Source organism: Heptranchias perlo, chromosome 31, assembly GCF_035084215.1.
Source record: "Heptranchias perlo isolate sHepPer1 chromosome 31, sHepPer1.hap1, whole genome shotgun sequence".
NCBI lineage: Eukaryota > Metazoa > Chordata > Chondrichthyes > Hexanchiformes > Hexanchidae > Heptranchias > Heptranchias perlo.
Window position 1 is genome coordinate 35,051,502 of NC_090355.1, and position 15,179 is coordinate 35,066,680.

The window sequence follows — 15,179 nt, forward strand, 5'->3', positions numbered from 1 at the left end:
AAAAGTAATTTCTTTCATTTTTCTGTGCAACATACCAAAGATGCCTAAAAAAAAGAAACTTTGTTCCCAGGCTTCTCCCAATGCCCTTCTGAAGCAGAGCAGCGACCACTCTCTTTCCCAATTTTCCTCCTTCTCTGTTGATAGAACTCCAGACTTTTGCTTGACGCTTCTCTATAGAAACACAGATGAGATCGGGAACCTAGCAATGTTGGAGAAATCACAGGCTCAAATCCACCTCCCCGTCAGAGAAGGGTTGGACCCAGATGGAATGGTGGGAGGTGACATACATTCAGATGTGAAGATGAGGATGGTTCCATCCATTGCAAAGGAATTTAGTTTTGTACACCAACTAGAGCAGTGTTGTCCAATAGAAGTTACTGACTAGTCACAGGTGTGGCTATGGCAATACCGTTTTAACCATGTTCACTTTGTTTAGTAGAAAACACCTTCACACAGTCACACAATACAGGGTAAATGTATCCCACATGTGTATATTTACTTAACAAATATCTGCCATCATTTAGTAACCAAGGAAGTAAAGCACTCGATCAAAAATCACTCGCACACTCTGCTTTCTGTCTCAGCATTTCACCAACAAACACATAAAAAGGTTAAAGTTCACGTGCGCACGCCATGCCAACATGAGTATCGAGATCACATGTCCCAACGACCATGTCTGTTACTCTTTCTTTCATTTACTAATCAAAAATGCAGTTAGCCACATCTGGATTCGCAATTAGCCACATGTGACTAGTGGCTAATGTATTGGGCAACACTGAACTCGGGGATTATCAGCTGGAGCTGCGTTCTGAGTGCACAATCCATCCAGCAGTGAGACGGGCAGCTAAACAAAGTATTCAAAGAGCCGCACTTCAGCCACAGCTGCTCACAAGTTGCTGGTTGACCACCCTCGTCATACAGTTTCAGTGGAGATAGCCAACCCAGGCGGTTACCCAATCGAATGTGCAGATGCAGACACTGGCTGGAATTAGTCTTCACACAAAAGACTTCTAGTTAAGCTTAAATCAGTGACTTCATGCTAAACGTGGGCATGGATAAGAAATTGGCTGAAGGCAATAAGAGTTAGAATCATAGACATTTATAGAATTATAAAGAGGCAAATTGGCCCATCATGACTGTGCCAGCTCTTTGTTAGAGCAGTCCAAAAACTAAACCCATTGCCCTGCCCTCTCCCTATAGTCCTGTATCTTCCTCTGCTTCAAACATTTGTCCACCCTGTAAAGATGCAATGCATCTTAAGTAGACAACTCCCTCTTCAAGGAATTACGTTGCAGTGGAGGAAGTGCGGAGTGGATGGCCCAGTGATTGGTTTTGGGACCTCTACTATTTCTAATTTGCGTCAATGATTTGGATTCAGAAGGTCAATGGGCAAATTTGCAGACGATACCAAACTAGGACATCATTTGAGTCTGATCAGGCAGCTTGGAGTTACAAAGTGTGTTAGACAAAATATGTAGTAAACAATGAGCAGGATAGTAACAGACTTCAGGAGAACATAGACAGACTGGTGAAATGGGCAGACATTTGGCAGATGAAATTTAACACAGAGAAGTGTGAAGTGATGCATTTTGGTAGGAAGAATGAGGAGAGGCAATATAAACTAAATTGTACAATTTTAAAGGGGGTGCAGGGACAGAGAGATCCGGGGGTGCACATACTGAAATCCTTGAAGGTGGCAGGACAAGTTGAAAAGGCTGTTAAAAAGGTATACAGGATCCTTGGCTTTATAAACAGAGGCCAAAAGCAAGGAAGTTATGCTAAACCTTTATAAAACACTGGTTAGGCCCCAGCTGGAGTATTGGGCTCTATTTTAGCACCCGCGACCGGGTGCGTTCCTGGCGGGGGGGCTCCGAAAATCGGAGAATCCCGGCGCACTTCCGGGTTCCCCGCTGACGCGCCGGCGTGCGTGCGCAGCCCCCGCTGGTGGGAATCCCGCAGGCAATTAAAGCCAGCGGGATGCCACTTGACAGTATTTATCTAGGTATTTCAGGTCATTAACTGACCTGATTAAGGGATTATGTGGGATTTAAGAACAAAGTGGGACTGTTTCCCACACTGGGGGAAACACTCCCAGGTCAAATGGACGTGTTGCAGCTGTCAGCCTGTGGCAGCTGCAAAGGTCCATTTGACAGGTGGGGGGGGAGACCCTCACCCATTGCAGGGGGCCACTCTGTCACCTGGGACAAAGTTTGGCCTCCACCACCCTCCTCCTGACAGTCAACGTCACCCACCTGCACACTTACCCCGGGGTCCGGAGACGTGTACTGACCTTGCGGACCCCCTCAGATGTACATCTTGCGGATGGGGGCCGCCGTAGCTGCAGTCATGACCTCCTCGGAGGGCGAACAGCATCACCAGCCTCGCCATCCACGCCGTCCACCTCTGACACGTGGAGCTCCACAACAGAGCGCTGTGACACATCCACCTGCACAGCAGGAGGGAGGGCAACCGCAGAGAGAGATGCGTCGCAGAGGGCACTACCCTCGCCACAGGGTCCACAGACCGAGGCTCAGCTTCCTGGACCTCTCTGAGCAGCAGTGCACACGGAGACTCAGAGTCACTCGACATGTAGTCGTGGACATCTGCAGCCTCTTTCATGCCGAGCTGCTCCCGGCTGGCCCGAGCACCATCTTCTTACCTGTCGCTGTCAAAGTCACCACTGCCCTCAACAACTTCTCCCCCGCATCCTTCCAGGGTGCAACCGGGCACATCGCCGATGTCTCCCAGTCGTCTGCGCAGAAGAGCACGGCAAATACACCTACACCCACTCTGCAGTGACACAATGGGTGGCATCAGTTGTGGGTCCTCATAGTGATCCTCAGGAGCGGGCATTATTGCACAAACCAGACAGGATTCGCGAAGACATGGCAGTAGTGGTGCCAATATAATATGTAATGTCAGTTGGTCAGAAATTCAATATAAGTAACACCCATGACAAACCCTCAGACACCCTTGTGCATCCCCTTCATGCTCACGACATGTTTGCCTTACGCTGCCTACTGCACATATGTGATGCATGCCCTGTGGCTGCAGCACAGGTAGTGGCAAGTTGAGTGAGGCTGGCCGTGAAAGAGATGCACGAGAGGGTGAGTATGAGAGAGAGCCATGAGATTGTATGAGGATTGGGTTGAGTGGTAGTGGCGGGATGAGTACTGGCGAGGTGAGTAGGTGCAGGTAAGATGAGGATGAGGTTTGAGTGGGTATGAGGGGTGATGTGACAGAGTTGTGTTGGCATTGCTGAAGGAGATGTGGGATGGGGGCAGTGATGTTGCAGACGGAGTGTAGGGGAAAGACTACGTGTACTCACTTTGGCTGACCTACTGAGGTCATTGGAGCGCCTCCTGCACTGTATGCAGGTGGGCGATATGTTGGTTGCGCTGGTGACCTCCTCTGCCACCTCGAGCCAGGCCTTCCTGGTGGCAGAGGCAGGCCACTTCCTCCCGCACGCCGGGAGGAGGGTCTCTGTCCTCCCCCTCCTCCTCACCCCATGTATTGATACCTGGAGTGAGGCATCATAAAACTGGGAGCAGCCTTCCCCCTGGGCTGCTCCATGCTGTAATTTTTTCTATTTGTTGCAGCATCTGTCAGTGGAGGACTGCCCCTTTAATTAGAGCGCCTCCAGCTGACAGATCTTACTGCACATGCGCAGCCCGCCCGACGCGCAGATCAGCAGCGGGGAACCCGGAGGAGCAGGTAAGTGCATCCAATTAGTGGAATGGATGCTACAATCGCGCGGGAAACTGACTAATTTCACCGGGCGCGTTACCCACGCGCCCTATAGCCCCCCCCCGCCGAGAACCCGCAGCCCTGCTAACATTGGGCCCATTGTGTCCAATTCTTGGCACCACATTTTAGGAAGGATGTTAAGGCCTTAGAGAAGGTGCAGAAAAGATTTACTAGAATGGTACCAGGGATGAAAGACTACAGTTACATGGAGAGACTGGAGAACCTGGGGTTGTTCTCCTCAGAGCTGAAAAGGTTAAGGGGAGATTTAATTTTTTTTTTTATTCGTTCACGGGATGTGGGTGTCGCTGGCGAGGCCGGCATTTATTGCCCATCCCTAATTGCCCTCGAGAAGGTGGTGGTGAGCCACCTTCTTGAACCGCTGCAGTCCGTGTGGTGACGGTTTTCCCACAGTGCTGTTAGGAAGGGAGTTCCAGGATTTTGACCCAGCGACAATGAAGGAACGGCGATATATTTCCAAGTCGGGATGGTGTGTGACTTGGAGGGGAACGTGCAGGTGGTGTTGTTCCCATGTGCCTGCTGCTCTTGTCCTTCTAGGTGGTAGAGGTCGCGGGTTTGGGAGGTGCTGTCGAAGAAGCCTTGGCGAGTTGCTGCAGTGCATCCTGTGGATGGTACACACTGCAGCCACAGTGCGCCGGTGGTGAAGGGAGTGAATGTTTAGTGTGGTGGATGGGGTGCCAATCAAGCGGGCTGCTTTATCTTGGATGGTGTCGAGCTTCTTGAGTGTTGTTGGAGCTGCACTCATCCAAGCAAGTGGAGAGTATTCCATCACACTCCTGACTTGTGCCTTGTAGATGGTGGAAAGGCTTTGGGGAGTCAGGAGGTGAGTCACACGCCGCAGAATACCCAGCCTCTGACCTGCTCTCATAGCCACAGTATTTATATGGCTGGTCCAGTTAAGTTTCTGGTCAATGGTGACCCCCAGGATGTTGATGGTGGGGGATTCGGTGATGGTAATGCCGTTGAATGTCAGGGGGGGTGGTTAGACTCTCTCTTCTTGGAGATGGTCATTGCCTGGCACTTATCTGGCGCGAATGTTACTTGCCACTTATGAGCCCAAGCCTGGATGTTGTCCAGGTCTTGCTGCATGCGGGCTCGGACTGCTTCATTATTTGAGGGGTTGCGAATGGAACTGAACACTGTGCAGTCATCAGCGAACATCCCCATTTCTGACCTTATGATGGAGGGAAGGTCATTGATGAAGTAGCTGAAGATGGTTGGGCCTAGGACACTGCCCTGAGGAACTCCTGCAGCAATGTCCTGGGGCTGAGATGATTGGCCTCCAACAACCACTGCCATCGTCCTTTGTGCTAGGTATGACTCCAGCCACTGGAGAGTTTTCCCCCTGATTCCCATTGACTTCAATTTTACTAGGGCTCCTTGGTGCCACTCTCAGTCAAATGCTGCCTTGATGTCAAGGGCAGTCACTCTCACCTCACCTCTGGAATTCAGCTCTTTTGTCCATGTTTGGACCAACGCTGTAATGAGGTCTGGAGCCGAGTGGTCCTGGCGGAACCCAAACTGAGCATCAGTGAGCAGGTTATTGGTGAGTAAGTGCCGCTTGATAGCACTGTCGACGACACCTTCCATCACTTTGCTGATGATTGAGAGTGGACTGATGGGGCGGTAATTGGCCGGTTTGGATTTGTCCTGCTTTTTGTGGACAGGACATACCTGGGCAATTTTCCACATTGTCGGGTAGATGCCAGTGTTGTAGCTGTACTGGAACAGCTTGGCTAGAGGCGTAGCTAGTTCTGGAGCACAAGTCTTCAGCACTACAGCTGGGATGTTGTCGGGGCCCATAGCCTTTGCTGTATCCAGTGCACTCAGCCGTTTCTTGATATCACGTGGAGTGAATCGAATTGGCCGAAGACTGGCTTCTGTGATGATGGGGATATCGGGAGGAGGCCGAGATGGATCATCCACTCGGCACTTCTGGCTGAAGATGGTTGCAAACGCTTCAGCCTTGTCTTTTGCACTCACATGCTGGACTCCGCCATCATTGAGGATGGGGATGTTTGCAGAGCCTCCTCCTCCCGTTAGTTGTTTAATTGTTCACCACCATTCATGACTGGATGTGGCAGGACTGCAGAGCTTTGATCTGATGCGTTGGTTGTGGAATCGCTTAGCTCTGTCTATAGCATGTTGCTTCCGCTGTTTAGCATGCATGTAGTCCTGAGTTGTAGCTTCACCAGGTTGGCACCTCATTTTTAGGTACGCCTGGTGCTGCTCCTGGCCTGCTCTTCTACACTCCTCATTGAACCAGGGTTGATCCCCTGGCTTGTTGGTAATGGTAGAGTGAGGAATATGCCGGGCCATGAGGTTACAGATTGTGCTGGAATACAATTCTGCTGCTGCTGATGGCCCACAGCGCCTCATGTGATGCCCAGTTTTGAGCTGCTAGATCTGTTCTGAATCTATCCCATTTAGCACGGTGGTAGTGCCACACAACACGTTGGATGGTGTCCTCAGTGCGAAGTATGGGACTTCATCTCCACGAGGACTGTGCGGTGGTCACTCCTACCAATACTGTCATGGACAGATGCATTTGCGACAGGTAGATTGGTGAGGACGAGGTCAAGTAAGTTTTTCCCTCGTGTTGGTTCGCTCACCACCTGCCGCAGGCCCAGTCTCGCAGCTATATCCTTCAGGACTCGGCCAGTAGTGGTGCTACCGAGCCACTCTTGGTGATGGACATTGAAGTCCCCTTTGTGCCCTTGCTACCCTCAGTGCTTCCTCCAAGTGGTGCTCAACATGGAGGAGGACTGATTCATCAGCTGAGGGAGGACGGTAGGTGGTAATCAGCAGGAGGTTTCCTTGCCCATGTTTGACCTGATGCCATGAGATTTCATGGGGTCCAGAGTCAATGTTGAGGACTCCCAGGGCCACTCCCTCCTGACTGTATATCACTGTACCGCCACCTCTGGTGGGTCTGTCCTGCCGGTGGGACAGGACATACCCAGGGATGGTGATGGAAGAGTCTGGGACGTTGGCTGAAAGGTATGATTCTGTGAGTATGGCTGTTGCTTGACTAGTCTGTGGGACAGCTCTCCCAATTTTGGCACAAGTCCCCAGATGTTAGTAAGGAGGACCTTGCAGGGTCGACTGGGCTTGGTGTTTTGCCGTTGTCGTGTCCGGTGCCTAGTGGTCCGATGCCGGGTGGTCCGTCCGGTTTTATTCTTATTCTGACTTTTCGTAGCGAGATTTTACAACTGAGAGGCTTGCTCGGCCATTTCAGAGGGCAATTGAGAATCAACCACATTGCTGTGGGTCTGGAGTCACATATAGGCCAGACCGGGTAAGGACGGCAAGTTTCTTTCCCTAAAGGACATTAGTGAACCAGATGGGTTTTTACGACAATCCGGTAGTTTCATGGTCATCATTACTGATACTAGTATTTTAATTCCAGATTATTATTTAATTAATTGAATTTAATTTCGCCAGCTGCCGTGGCAGGATTTGAACTCATGACGCTGGATTTTAGTCTAGGCCTCTGGATTACTAGTCCAGTAACATAACCACTATGCTACCGTACCCCGTAGAGGTGTTCAAAACCATGAAGGTTTTTGATAGAGTAAATAAGGAGAAATTGTTTCCAGTGGCAGAATGGTCGGTCACCAGAGGACACAGATTTAAGGTAATTGGTAAAAGAACCAGAGGCGACATGAGGAAAAAATTTTACACAGCGAGTTGTTCTGATCTGGAACGCACTGTCTAAAAGGGCAGTGGAAGCAGATTCAATAATAACTTTCAAAAGGGAATTGGATAAATATTTCAAGTGGAAAAATTTGCAGGGCTATGGGGAAAGAGCAGGGGGCGTGGGACTAATTGGATAGCTCTTTCAAAGAGCCAGCACAGGCTCAATGGGCCAATTGTCTGGTCGATGACGTTTCTAGTGGCGGAATGGCTCTCGTTGTAGGCCAGCTCTGCAGCTGTGCCCGGGTTCCTATCAGGGACCATGAGCCAAGTCTGAAGGGGATAGCCCTTGTCACCCAGTAGCAAGCCTGTGACCTGACAGCCTGGCTGGAATAAAGGCAGCACGGAGGACTGGTGAAGGATGAATGAGTCATGACTGCTGCCAGAAAACCGAGCACAGACCTGCATGATAACACTGCTTGTGGTCGTAAACCAGCTGGATGTTGAGGGAGTGGAATCCCTTTTGATTGATAAAGATACCAGGCTGGTGAGGGGGAGCACGCAAGGCAATCTGAGTGCAGTCTATGGCAAGTTGGACCCTGGGGGAGCCTGAAATGTGGGTGAAGGCTAGTGCTCTCTTGTCCTGTTTCGCTCTGTTCATAGGGAAAGTAATGTAGCTGTCCCTAATGGTGTGGGGAGCCTCGGTGACCTCCCTGATACAGCAGTGGACTGCAAACTGTGAGATGTCTCTGATGTCATCTACTGCAGCCTGAAAGGAGCCTGTGGCATAAAAGTTAAGGGCCATGGTGACCTTGAAAGCCACAGGCAGTGCTGTCCATGCCATCAATGACTTGGATGAAGGGACCGAATGTATGGTTGCTAAATTTGCTGATGACACAAAGGTAGGTAGGAAAGTAAGCTGTGAAGAGGACATGAGGAGTCTGCAAAGGGATATGGATAGGTTAAGTGAGTGGGCAAAAATTTGGCAGATGGAGTATAATGTGTGAAATTGTGCACTTGCCCACTTTGGCAGGAGGAATAGAAAAACAGTATATTATTTAAATGGAGAGAGAATTGCAGAACTCTGAGGTACAGAGGGATCTGGGTGTCCTTGTACATGAATCACAAAAAGTACAGGGCATTAGTGAGACCACATCTAGAATACTGTGTGCAGTTTTGGTCTCCTTCTTTAAGAAAGGATATAATTGCTTTAGAGGCGGTTCAGAGAAGGTTCACTCGACTGATTCCTGGGATGAGGGGATTATCTTATGAGGAAAGGTTGGACAAGGTGGGCCTGTATACACTGGAGTTTGGAAGAATGAGAGGTGATCTTATTGAAACATATAAGATTCTGAGGGGACTTGAAGGGGTGGATGCTGAGGGGATGTTTCCCTTTGTGGGAGAGACTAGAACTAGGGGCCACAGTTTAATAATAAGGGGTCTCCCATTTAAGACGGAGGTGAGGAGAAATTTTTTCTCTCAGAGGGTCGTGAGACTGTGGAACTCCCTTCCCCAGAGAGTGGTGGAGGCAGGGTCATTGAATATTTTTAAGGCTGAGTTAGATAGATTCCTGATTATCAAGGGAGTCAAAGGTTATAGTCAGTCGACGGGAAAGCAGGGTTAAGGTCACAATCAGATCAGCCATGATCTTATCAAATGGCAGAGCAAGCTCGAGGGGCTGAATGGCCTGCTCCTGCTCTTAATTCGTAAGTTCGTGTGCCCTGGTGCGAGGCTCGAGTTGTGGCTGCAGACAGTGACATAGCTCAGTGACAGCCTCCTTGCTGAAGTGAAGACGCTTCAGACATTGCTCCTCAGAAAGGTTCATATAGGAGAAGTGCTCCCTGAAGACCCGCTGTGGGTATGGCCTCCTGCGCAGTGCCCTCTCCCTCCTCCCTCTTGTCCCAGCTGCTCCTGCTCTCTGTTGTCTTCCTTGCTTCTCCCCCCTCATCCTCCAGCCCCGAAGGCAGCCCAACCAGACCACCCATGACTGCAGCAAACTGTTGTGAAAGGCAGCCAATGCAGCACCAGCAAAATCCCCTTCTCAGCAGTCAGAATTAAGATTTAACAGACAGAAAACAGGCCCAAAAATGTCCAGAAGTTAACCACCAACCTCAAATGACAAAATAGCAACTAACCTGTAAGAAATAAAAATTCCACGGGAAAAGTGATCCACCCATGGCTAACTAAAGAAGTTAAGGAGAGTATTAGATTGAAAGAAGAGGCCGATAATGTTGCCAAGAAGAGTGATAAGCCTGGGGATTGGGAGAGTTTTAGAAACCAAGAAAGGACGACCAAAAATTGATAAAAAGGGAGAAAATAGAATATGAAAGTAAACTAGCAAGAAATGTAAAAATGGATTGTAAGAGCTTCTCCAAGTATGTAAAAAGGAAGAGAGTAGCAAAAGTAAATGTTGGGCCCTTAGATGCTGAGACAGGAGAAATTATAATGGGAATCAGGAAATGGCAGATGCATTAAACAAATATTTTGTATCTGTCTTCACAGTAGAAGATACAGAAAGCATACCAGAAATAGTGGAGAACCAAGGGGTAAATGAGAGGGAGGAACTTAAAACAATTAATATCACTAGAAAAAAAGTACTGGTCAAACTAATGGGACTAAAAGCCGACCAATCCCCTGGACCTGATGGCCTACATCCTCGGGTTCTAAAAGAGGTGGCTGCAGAGATAGCGGATGCATTGGTTATGATCTTCCAAAATTCTCTAGATTCTGGAACGCTCCCAGTGGACTGGAAAGTAGCAAATGTAACCCTGCTATTCAAGAAGAAGGGAGAGAGAAAACAGGGAACTACAGGCCAGTTAGCCTGACATCGGTCATTGGGAAATGCTCGAATCCATTATTAAGGAAGTGGTAACAGGGCACTTAGAACATCAATATGATTAGGCAGAGTCAACATGGTTTTATGAAAGGGCAATTGTCTTTGACTAATTTATTAGAACCTTTTGAGGATGTAACTAGCAGGGTAGATAAAGGGGAACCAGTGGATGGAGTATGTTTGGATTTTCAAAGGGCATTCGATAAGGTGCCACATAAAAGCTTGTTACACAAGGTAAGGGCTCATGGGGTTGGGGGTAATAGATTAGCATGGATAGAGGATTGGTTAAAGGACAGAAAACAGAGAGTAGGGATAAATGGGTCATTCTCAGGTTGGCAGGCTGTAACTAGTGGGGTGCTGCAAGGATCAGTGCTTGGGCCTCAGCTATTTACAATCTATATTAATGACTTAGATGAAGGGACCGAGTGTAATGTATCCAAGTTTGCTGACGAGACAAAGCTAGGCGGGAAAGTAAGCTGTGAGGAGGACACAAAGAGTCTGCAAAGGGATTATCGATAGATTAAATGAGTGGGCAAGAAGGTGGCAGATGGAGTATAATGTGGAGAAATGTGAGGTTATTCACTTTGGTAGGAAGAATAGAAAAACAGAATATTTTTTAAATGGTGAGAAACTATTAAATGTTGGTGTTCAGAGAGACTTGGGGGTCCTTGTACAAGAAACACAAAAAATTAGTATGCAGGTACAGCAGGCAATTAGGAAGGCAAATGGCATGTTGGCCTTTATTGCAAGGGGGTTGGAGTACAAGAGTAAGGAAGTCTTACTACAGTTGTACAGGGCTTTAGTGAGACCTCACCTGGAGTACTGCGTACAGATTTGATCTCCTTATCTAAGGAAAGATATATTTGCCCTGGAGGCGGTGCAACAAAGGTTCACTAGATTAATTCCTAGGATGAGAGGGTTGTCCTATGAAGAGAGGTTGAGTAGAATGGGCCTATACTCTCTGGAGTTTAGCAGAATGAGCGGTGATCTCATTGAAACATATAAGATTATGAGGGGGGTTGACAGGGTAGATGCTGAGAGATTGTTTCCCCTGGCTAGGGAGTCTAGAACTAGGGGGCATAGTCGCAGGTTAAGGGGTCGGCCATTCAAGACTGAGATGAGGAGGAGTTTCTTCACGCAGAGGGTTGTGAATCTTTGGAATTCTCTACCCCAGAGGGCTATGAATGCTGAGTCATTGAATATATTCAAGGCTGAGATGGATAGATTTTTGGACTCTAGGGGAATCAAGGGATACGGAGATCCGGCGGGAAAGTGGAGTTCAGGTCGAAGATCATCCATGATCTGATTGAATGGCGGAGCAGGCTCAAGGGGCCCTATGGCCTACTCCTGCACCTATTTCTTATGTTCTTAAATAGTGGATGATCCCTTTAAATAGCGCGGATGAAAGGCCCTTCCTGCCTGTTAGCGCCTCGACTTGCTAGGTGAGTTTATCATGTGGCGAGTCAGGCACTGGCTGGGGCAGCCCAATATTAGAAGCGGGTCCTACAACAAGTGTAGGACCCTTATTTAAATATTTTAATTATCGGTGTTAATAGTTCTGGCAGTGCCCTGGACACCTATGGAGCAGCCCAATCCAACATGGCGGACGGCGCACTTTCGGCTCGTAATGAGCACGTGCTCCCCGCCCGCCTTATTGGATGCTTAGGCACCCGTAAAACCGGCTCGACACCATCGGATTTCTAGGCCATCAGCTCCCTCAGTACCTCCGCTGGTAAATGTAAGAGATGAAATGGTGTCAGTGACCTATTTGACTGTGTGGGTATCACATCCAAACCTCTTAATGTTCAAGCATACACACTTCCTAACAACAATCCTTGGCTATTAATGATCAGGAGTGGGGACACTGGTTGATTTTTTCCCCCATCCCCAGCCCAGGCCAGCTGTGCTCAGGCCAACAGCTGTGGCTCAGTTGGTAGCACTCTTGCCTCTTGAGTCAGAAGGTTGTGGGTTCTCAGCCCCACTCCAGGGACTTGAGCACACAATCCAGCCTGCCACTTCAGTGCAGTACTGAGGGAATGCTGCACTTTTGGAGGTGCGGTCTTTTGGATAAGATGTTAAACCGAAGCTCCAGCTGCCCTCCCGGATGGACATAAAAGATCCCATGGCCACTATTCGAAGAAGAGCAGGTAAGTTCAATATTTATCCCTCAACCAACATCACTAAAACACATTATCTGGTCATTATCACATTGCTGTTTGTGGGACCTTGCTGTGCGCAAATTGGCTGCTGTGTTTCCTGCATTATAACAGCGATTACACGTCAAAAGTACTTCATTGGATGTAAGGCGTTTTGGGACGTCCTGAGGTCATGAATGGCGTTATATAAATGGGAGTTCTTTTCTTTCTAACTGTAGCTGGTCTGCACTGACATCCTGGGATACAAGTTTCAATGACTATAAATCTTGAATGTTTTTTCAAACAAAAAGGTAAAAATAAATATCGTTGCAGCATCCTGTGAGCTGCTCACTGTGATCATTCACCCAATTAATACCAGCTTCCAAAATGGTGGCACGGAGAAAGTTTGGGAGAAGGCAAGTCAATAAATAAATTGCAATTTTTCAAAGAACCACTGCAATTAAAAAAATTGAATGAACATTCACTTTTCAGCAGGGACTGAATATCAAATCACAAAAGTTTTATAGGTTTTACGTATGCTGTATGATTCCTTTAAATAACATAATCTGCAGCTTTTCACTGAATTCTATTGGAGTGGCCTGTAAAAGCTGAAGGTAAAATATTGACTGGTGCCGAAGCAATAGTGTGAAGAGAAGGGATCAATACTGTGTTAAAATGCCTGAAGCATAACCCTTGTTCTAAATGCTGTCTTATCTCTCTGCTGCTATCCAAAACCAGCAGGCTGGAGGAATTCTCCCAGGGAATGGAAACTGAACATTTGAAAAATACCATGAAATAGCTGGCCAGCCTTTCTGGATTATTCAGTGGTATAAAGTATTTTAATAACTAACGAGGTTTGTTAAAAAAAAAAAGAGGTCTTAACGTAGAAAATGGTGAGAAAACATTTTAAAAGGTTGATATCGAAGGGGTAATTTTACGGTTCTGTGCCGCTGGCAGGGATTCTCACCCAATGGCTGTGCTCTGGCCTTGATTTTCCAACCAATGGTTAAGTACCCCTTTAGCGTCTCATTATTGGTAATGGGAGGGGGATGGGGACACAAGGAGGGATATGAACCTAAGGACATCAGTGCAGTACTGAGGGAGTGCTGCACTGTTGGAGGTGCCATCTTTCGGGTGGGACGTTAACTGAGGTCCCGTCTGCCTTCTCAGGTGGACGTAAAAGATTCCATGGCACTATTGGAAGAAGAGCAGGGGAGTTCTCCCAATATCCTAATAGAGGTCTTTAAAATTATGAAGGGGTTCGATAGGGTAGACATAGAAAAGATGTTTCTATTTGTGGGGAAGTCCAGAACTAGGGGTCATAAATATAAGATAGTCACTAATAAATCCAGTAAAGAATTCAGGAGAAACCTCTTTATCCAGAGAGTGGTGAGAATGTGGAACTTGCTACCACATGAAGTAGTTGAGGCGAATAGCATAGATGCATTTAAGGAGAAGCTAGATAAACACATGGGGGAAAGGAATAGAAGGATATGCTGATAGGGTGAGATGAAGTAGGGAGGGAGGAGGCTCGTGTGGAGCATAAACACCGGCATAGACCATTTGGGCCGAATGGCCTGTTTATGTGCAGTAAATTCTATGTAATTCTATATAATATTTATCCCTCAACCAACATCGCTAAAAACAGATTAACTGGCCATTTATCTCATTGCTGTTTGGGGGACTGTGCTGTGTGCAAATCGGTTGCTATGTTTCCTACATAATAACAGTGACTACGCATCAAAAAGTACTTCATTGGGTGTTAAGCATTTTGCAACATCCTAAGGGCATGAAAGGCACTGTATAAAAGCAAGTTCTTCAAAGATTTTCTAAAGGGAGTAGAACAGCTCTGCAGGTGGCCTAATGGGTAAGGCCACTGCCCAATGTAACATTAAACCACAAAGAACAGAAGGTGCCATGTTTAATTTTGAGTTAGCTGATTTCAGCCAGGGCAGCAGTTGGTGTACAATAATTGGTGTCAGTGCTCCTGAGCTGGGGAAGCAGGATATCAACCAGGGTTCCTGCTCCTGACCTCTTTTGAGTGGCCTCTGCTGGAACATGTTTGGGTTCATAATATCAGGACTGGCCCCTTGAGCTGAAGAGCTATGCCTCTCACAGAATCATGTCCTAACAAGAGTCAGCTTGTGGGATCTTGCTGTTTGCGAATTGGCTGCTGCGTTTCCCTACATTACAACAGTGACTACACTTTAAAAGTACTTCATTGGCTGTAAAGTGCTTCGGGACTTCCTGAGGCTGTGAAATGTGCTATAGAAATGCAAGTCTTTCTTTTTTTCTTTTATCAGGAGGAGAAATGAACAGGGAGAACATTAGAAGAAGGTTTTTTTTAAATGGCGGAAAAAGGCAGGTTATTTTTTGATTGCCCATTTTTTTTTAACGTTGAAGTTTTTCTGCCAACTGTATGGGCAAAGGGGGAGGGGCAGGAGGAGGAAGAACACGAACAAAAGAAAGTTGAGAATGAGAAAAGGCTTTCAGTCCTTCCGACAGACCATGTACAATTTCCTCACATGTACATATACTCACCCTAATGGAGGGAAATAAATACAACACTCCCGAGCACTAAGGTACTCAAGTGGAAACTCCAGGATATCAGTCTAACATTGCAATGTATACTATACAATCCACACCAGTCACATTCCACAGATGCATTCCCATGGTTGCAGTAGTTCTGGAAGTGCAGATCTGTAGTGTATTCGATCTACTTTATCTATACATATCATTAAAATCTTCATTTTTATTTTTCTCACAAATGGTGAGGTCTTTAAGATTATGAAGGGGTTCGATAGGGTAGA

General features: G+C 47.4%; 1 long non-coding RNA gene across 1 annotated transcript in view; it reads right to left on the reverse strand.

Moving 5' to 3' along the window:
- LOC137300444 (uncharacterized) overlaps positions 1 to 15,179 on the reverse strand; it is an 83,269-nt gene that overhangs the window by 34,695 nt on the left and 33,395 nt on the right. The gene's annotated exons all lie outside the window — the stretch shown is intronic.